Consider the following 13,780-nt stretch of genomic DNA (forward strand, 5'->3'; position numbering starts at 1 on the left):
TTTCTGGATTCAAGATTTCCGTTGCCGTTACAATATCTTGTTTTCGAAAACGTACATGTATGTATAAAAGACCAGACAACTACATAGTTCCACTGGGTTTTGAACAACGGATCTACTGCGTGTTCAGCAGATGTGATAACCACTAAACTATGGAACTCCTAAAAATGTTTTCTGAAACAGCTTTTCTGTCCGCAAGAAAGCACATCAGATTCATTTGTGTGTGCTCGAAATCTTGCTTAAATTGAGCTTACCTTTTCTGTTTAATAATATATATTTCAAAAAGTACACTTGAACAAACAAGAATCTTACTCTATTTGGTAAAGAAAAAATTGTATGAAAGGATGCTAAAACCATAACCCATATTTCTGAATTCAAGATTTCCGTTGCCGTCACAATATCTTGTTTGAAAACATACATTTATGCATAAAAGAAAAGACAACTACATAGTTCCACTGGGTTTTGAACCCAGGACCTTCTGCGTGTGAAGCAGACGTGATAACCACTACACTATGGAACTCTTAAAATTGTTTCCTGAAACAGCTTTTCTGTCCGCAAGAAAGCACCTCAGATTCATTTGTGTGTGCTTGAAAACTTGCTTAAAATGAGCTTATGTTTTCTGTTTAATAATATATTTCAAAAAGTACACTTGAACAAACAAGAATCTTAATCTATTTGGTAAAGAAAAAATTGTATGAAAGGATTCTAAAACCATAACCAATATTTCGGGATTCAAGATTTTTGTTGCCGTCACAATATCTTGGTTGAAAACGTACATTTATGCATAAAAGACCAGACAACTTGTCATATTCTCTAGCCTGCTGTACCCATGCTTGGCCACCGGGACTGCTGCCACTCTCAATGTCTTGTTCTAGCCTGCAGTACCTAAAATTGTCCACCGGGATTGCTGCTGCTTAACTAAGGAACATTCCAAAGCCAGATACCTGACACCTCTGCACCTGTGCTCCACCTCTCAGACTGCCTATATAAACCTCCCTTTCCTGTTCCTCCTTGCCTGTTTATACTGGTTCCTTAGCTCCTGCAAGGTTCCTATGTTTACTGCAGTGCTAGCTATTGCTATCATCCTGTTCCAGTTTCCACGTTGCCGACCTCTGCTTGTTTCCTGACTTCACTACCTGCCGCCTGCCTCGGACCCCTGCTTGTTTCCTGACTTTGCTACCTACCGCCTGCCTCGGACCCCTGCTTGTTTCCTGACTTCGCTACCTGCCGCCTGCCTCTGATCTCAGCTTGTGACCCCTACTTCGCTCCCTGCTGTTCCTGCCACTGGGATCCACTTCAGCCGAAGTCCAATCCTTGACAGAATAAACAGGACCTACCATGGATTCCGCTGGAACAGACCCGGCTCAGGCTCAGACACTCCATGACTTACAACATATTATGGTTGGTTACCAGGAACAACAAAGACACGTGTTTAATCGTCTTGGCCGCTTGGAAGAACAAGCCGCCACTGCGGAAGCTGAGAATCGTGAACTACGTGCAGCCATAATCACCTTGTCTGGTCAAAACACTGTGCCTGTGCAAACCGCACCCCGTATATCCCTTCCTGAAAATTTTTTGGGGAAAAAACAATCTTTACGGAATTTCCTTAATCAATGCAGACTTGTGTTCAAGCTTCAGCCCATCATTTATCATACCGAAGAAGCCCAGGTTGGACTGATCATAACCCTGCTCAAGGATGAGGCCCTTGCTTGGGTCTCCCCTATGTTAGAACAAGATAGCCCACTACTAAGGGACCTGGAGGAGTTCATCGAAGCCATGAGTCTTATTTTTGATGACCCAAATCGTAGTGCAACCGCTGAGGCAACTCTGAACAATCTTCTACAAGGAAGACGCTCGGCAGCTGAATACACCGCTGAATTCCGCAGATGGGTTAACGATACTGATTGGAATGCGGCCGCGCAGAAATATCATTTTCGGCAGGGTCTATCGGAGCAAGTTAAAGACGAACTAGCCCGGGTGGAGCCCCAGAGAGATTTCAGGACTTTGTCCGTTTATGCATCCAAATTGATCGCAGGCTTACGGAAAGACGATTGGAGAGACAGGGCTTCATGCCAAGCAACCCTGGGTTTAGAGATGTCAGTACCCCAAGACGTTCCAGGGAGACTGAGGAGGAGCCAATGCAAGTAAATACACTGCAGGGACCCATCTCAACCGGGGAAAGGAATAGACGCCGAACAGAAGATCTCTGTTTATATTGCGGAAATGATGGGCACTATCTCGCTGATTGCCCAAACAAGTCCAGGCGGTCTTCTTTCCAGAGCCCTAGGAGAAATCAGCTGCACGCTATTTCAAAGACTGTTTTCTCTGCTTCTCAAGAGAAAGATAACCCTCCTTCGCTACACCCTCACCTCCTGGTTCCTATTATAATCGAGGAAGGAACACATCGTTTTTCAACCACAGTAATGGTTGACTCAGGGGGCGGCAGGGAATTTTATGGACATAGAATTCGCAAAGAACAATTCGGTATCATTTGTAGCCAAGGAATCACCAGAAAGAATGGAAGTCGTTGACGGTTCTCCCTTGAGCTCTGGACCTGTTACCCATGAAACCAGTAACTTAACACTAATCATGGAGCCCAATCACCAGGAGAAGATTTCTTTTGGTCTCATTCCATCACCTTTGTTTCCAGTGATTCTGGGAATTCCATGGCTCATGATCCATAACCCACTAATTGACTGGAAGACAAAGACTATCACGTTTCCCTCGGAGCACTGTCAACTAGCCTGTCTACCTAAAACTCCTATACCAGAGTGTGTAGGAATACATAAGATTTCCTCATCTCAAGAAAATCTTCTGCCGGCTCCTTACTCTGAGTTTTTAGATGTGTGTGACAAGAAGAACGCAGATACGCTTCCCCCACATCGCTCTTATGACTGTCCCATTGAATTATTACCGGGTGCTGCCATTCCGTTTGGAAGAATCTATTCCCTCTCAGAACCGGAATTGAAGGTCCTCAATGACTACCTACAGGAGAACCTATCAAAGGGTTTTATCCGACCCTCTACTTCTCCAGCAGGTGCTGCGCTCTTCTTCGTGGGAAAAAAAGACGGTTCTCTACGCCCCTGCATTGGCTATCGGGAACTAAATAAGATTACGGTGAAGAACAGGTACCCATTACCTCTGATACCTGAACTGTTGGAAAGAATTCGGTCAGCCAAAATCTTTACCAAATTAGATCTCAGAGGAGCGTATAATTTGGTCCGCATTCGACCCGGTGACGAATGGAAAACAGCCTTCCGAACCCGTTATGGGCACTATGAATACCTGGTGATGCCTTTTGGACTCTGTAATGCCCCTGCTACCTTCCAGCATTTAATTAATGATGTCCTCCGAGAGTTATTGGACCAATTCGTAGTGGCATACCTGGATGACATCCTTGTCTTCTCAGATAACATCATGGATCATCAGAGACATGTCCGAATTGTCCTTGAGCATCTCCGTAAGTACAAATTGTACATCAAGTTAGAAAAATGCGAATTTGAAAAGACCAACATGCAATTTCTCGGTTACATCATCTCTCCCGAGGGTTTGAGTATGGACCCAGGCAAGATTCAAGCCGTGGTGGAATGGCCAATCCCTCGAAATGAAAAGGACAATCAGAGATTTGTGGGTTTTGCCAATTTCTATAGACGTTTTATTAAAAATTTCTCTGGCATTATTGCTCCAATCACCCAACTCACACGGAAAAAATTCCCCTTCAAATGGTCTCCTAAAGCGGATGCGGCATTCGAACAATTGAAGTCACTCTTCACATCTGCCCCTATCCTCATCCATCCAAATCCAGAATTACCATTCATCTTGGAAGTGGTTGCATCCGACTCCGCTGTTGGTGCCATTCTGTCACAAAGAATTGGACCCAAGATGCTCCTTCATCCATGTGCCTTTTATTCATACCAAATGTCAACAGCTGAACAAAATTATGACATCGGAAACAAAGAACTCTTGGCTATAAAAGCTGCATTCTCTGAGTGGAGACATCTACTGGAGGGGGCCAATCATCCAATTACGGTCTTTACGGATCATAGGAACTTAGAATTCATTCGATACGCAAAGAGACTGTCTGCGCGACAAGCCAGATGGGCTCTCTTCTTTGCAGGATTTCAGTTCCACATCTCATACCGCCCTGGCTCCAAGAATGGGAAAGCCGACGCCTTGTCACGGTCCTTTCCGAATCCTAGTTCAGACAAAGAGCAACAAGAAACTATTCTTCCAAAAAGAAATTTTTTGGGCGTCACATTCTCTGCCGATCTCCTCACACGAATAAAGGAAGCCTACTCAAATGACACATTTCTTAAAAACCCTCCTCCGGAAGCAGAACTATTTCTATGTGATGGTCTCTGGAACTGTAAGGATCGTCTGTTCGTCCCTAAGGAGGTAAGATTAGAGGTGCTCCAATTAATGCACGACTCCCGACCCGCTGGTCACCCAGGTGTCCTCAAGACACAGGAACTGTTGTCTCGCTCTTTTTGGTGGCCTAAATTAGCACAAGATGTTAAAGACTATGTCCTCTCCTGTGAGACTTGTGCTAGGACCAAGACCCCTCGAGCATCACCTGTGGGTTTACTGCAGCCTCTTCTGGTTCCAACTCGTCCTTGGGGGTCCATATCAATGGATTTTATTGTTGACCTGCCACAATCAAATGGACATAATACCATCCTGGTAGTGGTGGATCGACTTACAAAGATGGCTCACTTCATTGCAGCACAGAATCTTCCTTCTGCAGACCAGACAGCCAAGTTGATTGTGAAAGAGGTGTTTCGGCTTCACGGGGCTCCTGATGAGATCATATCCGATAGAGGGGTACAATTTACTTCCTCTCTAGGAATTCGTTTAAATTTATCGTCTGGCTATCATCCACAATCCAATGGCCAGACAGAAAGGACCAATCAGACTTTGGAACAATACTTACGATGTTTTGTTTGTCATCTCCAGGATGACTGGATTGATTTCCTACCATTAGCTGAGTTTTCATACAACAACTCACATCATTCATCGACTCAGAAGAGCCCCTTTTTCTCAAATTATGGATTTCATCCAACCTTTATTCCTCGTTTTCCATCTTCGGGCCCCATTCCGGCAGTTACAGAGAAACTGGAGACTCTGCGAGACATCCAGGAGAACCTCAAAGAAACACTTCGTGAGACTCAAGTAAAGTACAAAAGAGCAGCAGACCAACACCGCAGACACTCCCCAGTATTTCAAGTCGGGGATAAAGTCTGGCTTTCTACAAAAAAATCTACGTCTAAAGGTTCCAACCATTAAATTGGGCCAAAAATACATCGGGCCATTTCGCATCTCAGCACTAATAAATCCAGTGTCCTTCAGATTAGAGCTTCCTGAGACCATCAAAATACACCCTGTGTTTCACTCTTCTCTGCTGAAACCTTTCCGTGAGAACCCATTTCCTGGACGGAGACTTCCTCCCCCTGAACCCGTTCTCGTGGATAACGAAGAGGAATTCATTGTGGAAAGAATTTTGGATTCCAGGTTACACCGAGGGAAACTACAGTACCTGGTTCACTGGGGGGGCTATGGCCCAGAGGAGAGGTCTTGGGAACCCAAAGATTTTGTACATGCTCCGCGACTAGTCAAAGCTTTCCACCGACGATATCCAGACAAGCCTAGCAAGGATCGTCCGGAGAACGCTCTTGGGAGGGGGGAGTAATGTCATATTCTCTAGCCTGCTGTACCCATGCTTGGCCACCGGGACTACTGCCACTCTCATGTCTTGTTCTAGCCTGCAGTACCTAAACGTGTCCACCGGGATTGCTGCTGCTAAACTAAGGAACATTCCAGAGCCTGATACCTGTCACCTCTGCACCTGTGCTCCACCTCTCAGTCTGCCTATATAAACCTCCCTTTCCTGTTCCTCCTTGCCTGTTTATACTGGTTCCTTAGCTCCTGCAAGGTTCCTGTGTTTACTGCTGTGCTATCTATTGCTATCATCCTGTTCCAGTTTCCACGTTGCCGACCTCTGCTTGTTTCCTGACTTCGCTACCTGCCGCCTGCCTCTGATCTCTGCTTGTGACCCCTACTTCGCTCCCTGCTGTTCCTGCCACTGGGATCCACTTCAGCCGAAGTCCAATCCTTGACACAACTACATAGTTCCACTGTGTTTTGAACAACGGACCTTCTCGTGTTCAGCAGATGTGATAACCACTAAACTATGGAACTCTTAAAAATGTTTTCTGAAAAAGCTTTTCTGTCCGCAAGAAAGCACATCAGATTCATTTGTGTGTGCTCGAAATCTTGCTTAAATTGAGCTTACCTTTTCTGTTTAATAATATATATTTCAAAAAGTACACTTGAACAAACAAGAATCTTACTCTATTTGGTAAAGAAAAAATTGTCTGAAAGGATTCTAAAACCATAACCAATATTTCTGGATTCAAGATTTCCGTTGCCGTTACAATATCTTGTTTTCGAAAACGTACATGTATGTATAAAAGACCAGACAACTACATAGTTCCACTGGGTTTTGAACCCAGGACCTTCTGCGTTTTAAGCAGACGTGAAAACCACTACACTTTGGAACTCCTAAAAATGTTTTCTGAAACAGCTTTTCTGTCCGCAAGAAAGCACATCAGATTCATTTGTGTGTGCTCGAAATCTTGCTTAAATTGAGCTAACCTTTTCTGTTTAATAAAATATATTTAAAAAAAGTACACTTGAACAAACAAGAATCTTACTCTATTTGGTAAAGAAAAAATTGTCTGAAAGGATTCTAAAACCATAACCAATATTTCTGGATTCAAGGTTTCCGTTGCCGTCACAATATCTTGTTTGATAACGTACATTTATGCATAAAAGACCAGACAACTACATAGTTCCACTGTGTTTTGAACAACGGACCTTCTGCAGGTGTAGCAGACGTGATAACCATTACACTATGGAACTCTTTAAAAAGTTTTCTGAAACAGCTTTTCAGTCCGCAAGAAAGCACATCAGATTCATTTGTGTGTGCTTGAAATCTAGCTTAAATTGAGCTTACGTTTTCTGTTTAATAATATATATTTCAAAAAGTACACTTGAACAAACAAGAATCTTACTCTATTTGGTAAAGAAAAAAAAGTATGAAAAGATGCTAAAACCATAACCCATATTTCTGGATTCAAGATTTCCGTTGCCGTCACAATATCTTGTTTCAAAAAGTTCATTTATGCATAAAAGACAAGACAAGACAACTACATAGTTCCACTGGGTTTTTGAACTCAAGACCTTCTGCGTGTTAAGCAGACGTGATAACCACTACACTATGGAACTCCTAAAAATGTTTTCTGAAACAGCTTTTCTGTCCGCAAGAAAGCACATCAAATTCATTTGTGTGTGCTCGAAATCTTGCTTAAACTGAGCTTACCTTTTCTGTTCAATAATATATATTTCAAAAAGTACACTTGAACAAACAAGAATCTTACTCTATTTGGTAAAGAAAAAATTGTCTGAAAGGATTCTAAAACCATAACCAATATTTCTGGATTCAAGATTTCCGTTGCCGTTACAATATCTTGTTTTTGAAAACGTACATGTATGCATAAAAGACCAGACAACTACATAGTTCCACTGGGTTTTGAACCCAGGACCTTCTGCGTGTTAAGCAGACGTGATAACCACTACACTATGGAACGCCTAAAAATGTTTTCTGAAACAGCTTTTCTGTCCGCAAGAAAGCACATCAGATTCATTTGTGTGTGCTCGAAATCTTGCTTAAATTGAGCTAACCTTTTCTGTTTAATAAAATATATTTTAAAAAGTACACTTGAACAAACAAGAATCTTACTCTATTTGGTAAAGAAAAAATTGTCTGAAAGGATTCTAAAACCATAACCAATATTTCTGGATTCAAGGTTTCCGTTGCCGTCACAATATCTTGTTTGATAACGTACATTTATGCATAAAAGACCAGACAACTACATAGTTCCACTGTGTTTTGAACAACGGAGCTACTGCGTGTGAAGCAGACGTGATAACCATTACACTATGGAACTCTTTAAAAAGTTTTCTGAAACAGCTTTTCAGTCCGCAAGAAAGCACATCAGATTCATTTGTGTGTGCTCAAAATCTTGCTTAAACTGAGCTTACCTTTTCTGTTTAATAATATATATTTCAAAAAGTACACTTGAACAAACAAGAATCTTACTCTATTTGGTAAAGAAAAAATTGTCTGAAAGGATTCTAAAACCATAACCAATATTTCTGGATTCAAAATTTCCGTTGCCGTTACAATATCTTGTTTTCGAAAACGTACATGTATGCATAAAAGACCAGACAACTACATAGTTCCACTGGGTTTTGAACCCAGGACTTTCTGCGTGTTAAGCAGACGTGATAACCACTACACTATGGAACTCCTAAAAATGTTTAATGAAACAGCTTTTCTGTCCGCACATCAGATTCATTTGTGTGTGCTCGAAATCTTGCTTAAATTGAGCTTACCTTTTCTGTTTAATAATATATATTTCAAAAAGTACACTTGAACAAACAAAAATCTTACTATATTTGGTAAAGAAAAAATTGTCTGAAAGGAAACTAAAACCATAACCAATATTTCTGGATTCAAGGTTTCCGTTGCCGTCACAATATCTTGTTTGATTACGTACATTTATGCATAAAAGACCAGACAACTACATAGTTCCACTGTGTTTTGAACAACGGACCTTCTGCGTGTGAAGCAGACGTGATAACCATTACACTATGGAACGCTTTAAAAAGTTTTCTGAAACAGCTTTTCAGTCCGCAAGAAAGCAATCAGATTCATTTGTGTGTGCTCGAAATCTTGCTTAAATTGAGCTTACCTTTTCTGTTTAATAATATATATTTCAAAAAGTACACTTGAACAAACAAAAATCTTACTATATTTGGTAAAGAAAAAATTGTCTGAAAGGATACTAAAACCATAACCAATATTTCTGGATTCAAGGTTTCCGTTGCCGTCACAATATCTTGTTTGATAACGTACATTTATGCATAAAAGACCAGACAACTACATAGTTCCACTGTGTTTTGAACAACGGACCTTCTGCGTGTGAAGCAGACGTGATAACCATTACACTATGGAACGCTTTAAAAAGTTTTCTGAAACAGCTTTTCAGTCCGCAAGAAAGCAATCAGATTCATTTGTGTGTGCTTGAAATCTAGCTTAAATTGAGCTTACGTTTTCTGTTTAATAATATATATTTCAAAAAGTACACTTGAACAAACAAGAATCTTACTCTATTTGGTAAAGAAAAAAATGTATGAAAGGATGCTAAAACCATAACTCATATTTCTGGATTCAAGATTTCCGTTGCCGTTACAATATCTTGTTTGAAAACGTACATTTATGCATAAAAGATAATACAACTACATAGTTCCACTGGGGTTTGAACCCAGGACCTTCTGCGTGTGAAGCAGACGTGATAACCACTACACTATGGAACTCTTAAAATTGTTTCCTGAAACAGCTTTTCTGTCCGCAAGAAAGCACATCAGATTCATTTGTGTGTGCTCGAAATCTTGCTTAAATTGAACTTACGTTTTCTGTTTAATAATATATATTTCAAAAAGTACACTTGAACAAACAAGAATCTTACTCTATTTGGTAAAGAAAAAATTGTATGAAAGAATGCTAAAACCATAGCCCATATTTCTGAATTCAAGATTTCCGTTGCCGTCACAATATCTTGTTTGAAAACGTATATTTATGCATAAAAGACAAGACAACTACATAGTTCCACTGGGTTTTTGAACTCAGCACCTTCTGCGTGTTAAGCAAACATAATAACCACTACACTATGGAACTCCTAAAAATGTTTTCTGAAACAGCTTTTCTGTCCGCAAGAAAGCACATCAGATTCATTTGTGTGTGCTCGAAATCTTGCTTAAATTGAACTTACGTTTTCTGTTTAATAATATATATTTCAAAAAGTACACTTGAACAAACAAGAATCTTACTCTATTTGGTAAAGAAAAAATTGTATGAAAGAATGCTAAAACCATAGCCCATATTTCTGAATTCAAGATTTCCGTTGCCGTCACAATATCTTGTTTGAAAACGTACATTTATGCATAAAAGACAAGACAACTACATAGTTCCACTGGGTTTTTGAACTCAGCACCTTCTGCGTGTTAAGCAAACATAATAACCACTACACTATGGAACTCCTAAAATTGTTTCCTGAAACAGCTTTTCTGTCCGCAAGAAAGCACATCAAATTCATTTTTGTGTGCTCGAAATCTTGCTTAAATTGAGCTTACGTTTTCTGTTTAATAATATATATTTCAAAAAGTACACTTGAACAAACAAGAATCTTACTCTATTTGGTAAAGAAAAAATTGTCTGAAAGGATACTGAAACCATATCCAATATTTCTGAATTCAAGGTTTCCGTTGCCGTCACAATATCTTGTTTGATAACGTACATTTATGCATAAAAGACCAGACAACTACATAGTTCCACTGTGTTTTGAACAACGGATCTTCTGCGTGTGAAGCAGACGTGATAACCATTACACTATGGAACTCATTAAAAAGTTTTCTGAAACAGCATTTCAGTCCGCAGAAAGCACATCAGATTCATTTGTGTGTGCTTGAAATCTTGCTTAAATTGAGCTTACGTTTTCTGTTTAATAAAATTATTTTCAAAAAGTACACTTCAACAAACAATAATCTTACTCTATTTGGTTAAGAAAAATTTGTATGAAAGGATTCTAAAACCATAACCAATATTTCGGGATTCAAGATTTCTGTTGCCGTCACAATATCTTGGTTGAAAACGTACATTTATGCATAAAAGACAAGACAACTACATAGTTTCACTGTGTTTTGAACAACAGACCTTCTGCATGTGAATCCGACGTGATAACCATTACACTATGGAACTCTTTAAAAAGTTTTCTGAAACATCTTTTTAGTCCGCAAGAAAGCACATCAGATTCATTTGTGTGTGCTTGAAATCTAGCTTAAATTGAGCTTACGTTTTCTGTTTAATAATATATATTTCAAAAAGTACACTTGAACAAACAAGAATCTTACTCTATTTGGTAAAGAAAAAATTGTATGAAAGAATGCTAAAACCATAGCCCATATTTCTGAATTCAAGATTTCCGTTGCCGTCACAATATCTTGTTTGAAAACGTACATTTATGCATAAAAGACAAAACAACTACATAGTTCTCTGGGTTTTTGAACTCAGGAACGTCTGCGTGTTAAGCAGACGTGATAACCACTACACTATGGAACTCCTAAAAACGTTTTCTGAAACAGCTTTTCTGTCCGCAAGAAAGCACATCAAATTCATTTGTGTGTGCTCGAAATATTGCTTAAATTGAGCTTACCTTTTCTTTTTAATAATATATATTTCAAAAAGTACACTTGAACAAACAAGAATCTTACTCTATTTGGTAAAGAAAAATTGTCTGAAAGGATTGTAAAACCATAACCAATATTTCTGGATTCAAGATTTCCGTTGCCGTCACAATATCTTGATTGAAAACGTACATTTATGCATAAAAGAATAGACAACTACATAGTTCCACTGTGTTTTGAACAACGGACCTTCTGCGTGTGAAGCAGACGTGATAACCACTACACTATGGAACTCTTAAAATTGTTTCCTGAAACAGCTTTTCTGTCCGCAAGAAAGCACATCAGATTCATTTGTGTGTGCTCGAAATCTTGCTTAAATTGAGCTTATGTTTTCTGTTTAATAATATATATTTCAAAAAGTACACTTGAACAAACAAGAATCTTACTCTATTTGGTAAAGAAAAAATTGTATGAAAGGATGGTAAAACCATAACCAATATTTCTGGATTCAAAATTTCCGTTGCCGTTACAATATCTTGTTTTCGAAAACGTACATGTATGCATAAAAGACCAGACAACTACATAGTTCCACTGGGTTTTGAACCCAGGACTTTCTGCGTGTTAAGCAGACGTGATAACCACTACACTATGGAACTCCTAAAAATGTTTAATGAAACAGCTTTTCTGTCCGCACATCAGATTCATTTGTGTGTGCTCGAAATCTTGCTTAAATTGAGCTTACCTTTTCTGTTTAATAATATATATTTCAAAAAGTACACTTGAACAAACAAAAATCTTACTATATTTGGTAAAGAAAAAATTGTCTGAAAGGAAACTAAAACCATAACCAATATTTCTGGATTCAAGGTTTCCGTTGCCGTCACAATATCTTGTTTGATTACGTACATTTATGCATAAAAGACCAGACAACTACATAGTTCCACTGTGTTTTGAACAACGGACCTTCTGCGTGTGAAGCAGACGTGATAACCATTACACTATGGAACGCTTTAAAAAGTTTTCTGAAACAGCTTTTCAGTCCGCAAGAAAGCAATCAGATTCATTTGTGTGTGCTCGAAATCTTGCTTAAATTGAGCTTACCTTTTCTGTTTAATAATATATATTTCAAAAAGTACACTTGAACAAACAAAAATCTTACTATATTTGGTAAAGAAAAAATTGTCTGAAAGGATACTAAAACCATAACCAATATTTCTGGATTCAAGGTTTCCGTTGCCGTCACAATATCTTGTTTGATAACGTACATTTATGCATAAAAGACCAGACAACTACATAGTTCCACTGTGTTTTGAACAACGGACCTTCTGCGTGTGAAGCAGACGTGATAACCATTACACTATGGAACGCTTTAAAAAGTTTTCTGAAACAGCTTTTCAGTCCGCAAGAAAGCAATCAGATTCATTTGTGTGTGCTTGAAATCTAGCTTAAATTGAGCTTACGTTTTCTGTTTAATAATATATATTTCAAAAAGTACACTTGAACAAACAAGAATCTTACTCTATTTGGTAAAGAAAAAAATGTATGAAAGGATGCTAAAACCATAACTCATATTTCTGGATTCAAGATTTCCGTTGCCGTTACAATATCTTGTTTGAAAACGTACATTTATGCATAAAAGATAATACAACTACATAGTTCCACTGGGGTTTGAACCCAGGACCTTCTGCGTGTGAAGCAGACGTGATAACCACTACACTATGGAACTCTTAAAATTGTTTCCTGAAACAGCTTTTCTGTCCGCAAGAAAGCACATCAGATTCATTTGTGTGTGCTCGAAATCTTGCTTAAATTGAACTTACGTTTTCTGTTTAATAATATATATTTCAAAAAGTACACTTGAACAAACAAGAATCTTACTCTATTTGGTAAAGAAAAAATTGTATGAAAGAATGCTAAAACCATAGCCCATATTTCTGAATTCAAGATTTCCGTTGCCGTCACAATATCTTGTTTGAAAACGTACATTTATGCATAAAAGACAAGACAACTACATAGTTCCACTGGGTTTTTGAACTCAGCACCTTCTGCGTGTTAAGCAAACATAATAACCACTACACTATGGAACTCCTAAAAATGTTTTCTGAAACAGCTTTTCTGTCCGCAAGAAAGCACATCAGATTCATTTGTGTGTGCTCGAAATCTTGCTTAAATTGAACTTACGTTTTCTGTTTAATAATATATATTTCAAAAAGTACACTTGAACAAACAAGAATCTTACTCTATTTGGTAAAGAAAAAATTGTATGAAAGAATGCTAAAACCATAGCCCATATTTCTGAATTCAAGATTTCCGTTGCCGTCACAATATCTTGTTTGAAAACGTACATTTATGCATAAAAGACAAGACAACTACATAGTTCCACTGGGTTTTTGAACTCAGCACCTTCTGCGTGTTAAGCAAACATAATAACCACTACACTATGGAACTCTTAAAATTGTTTCCTGAAACAGCTTTTCTG

At 38.8% G+C, this 13,780-nt stretch overlaps 4 non-coding genes across 4 annotated transcripts; all 4 read right to left on the bottom strand.

The window, feature by feature from the left end:
- Positions 1-444: 444 nt before the first annotated feature.
- On the bottom strand, positions 445-517 carry TRNAV-CAC (transfer RNA valine (anticodon CAC)). Its single transcript has one exon. It is a non-coding gene; the product is annotated as a tRNA-Val (tRNA).
- A 5,964-nt stretch (positions 518-6,481) lies between these two features.
- TRNAF-AAA (transfer RNA phenylalanine (anticodon AAA)) lies at positions 6,482-6,554 on the bottom strand. The gene has a single exon. It is a non-coding gene; the product is annotated as a tRNA-Phe (tRNA).
- Positions 6,555-9,362: 2,808 nt separating this feature from the next.
- TRNAV-CAC (transfer RNA valine (anticodon CAC)) lies at positions 9,363-9,435 on the bottom strand. The gene has a single exon. It is a non-coding gene; the product is annotated as a tRNA-Val (tRNA).
- Positions 9,436-12,954: 3,519 nt separating this feature from the next.
- Positions 12,955-13,027, bottom strand: TRNAV-CAC (transfer RNA valine (anticodon CAC)). The gene has a single exon. It is a non-coding gene; the product is annotated as a tRNA-Val (tRNA).
- Between the last annotated feature and the right edge of the window lie 753 nt (positions 13,028-13,780).

This window comes from Ascaphus truei, chromosome 18 (assembly GCF_040206685.1).
Source record: "Ascaphus truei isolate aAscTru1 chromosome 18, aAscTru1.hap1, whole genome shotgun sequence".
NCBI lineage: Eukaryota > Metazoa > Chordata > Amphibia > Anura > Ascaphidae > Ascaphus > Ascaphus truei.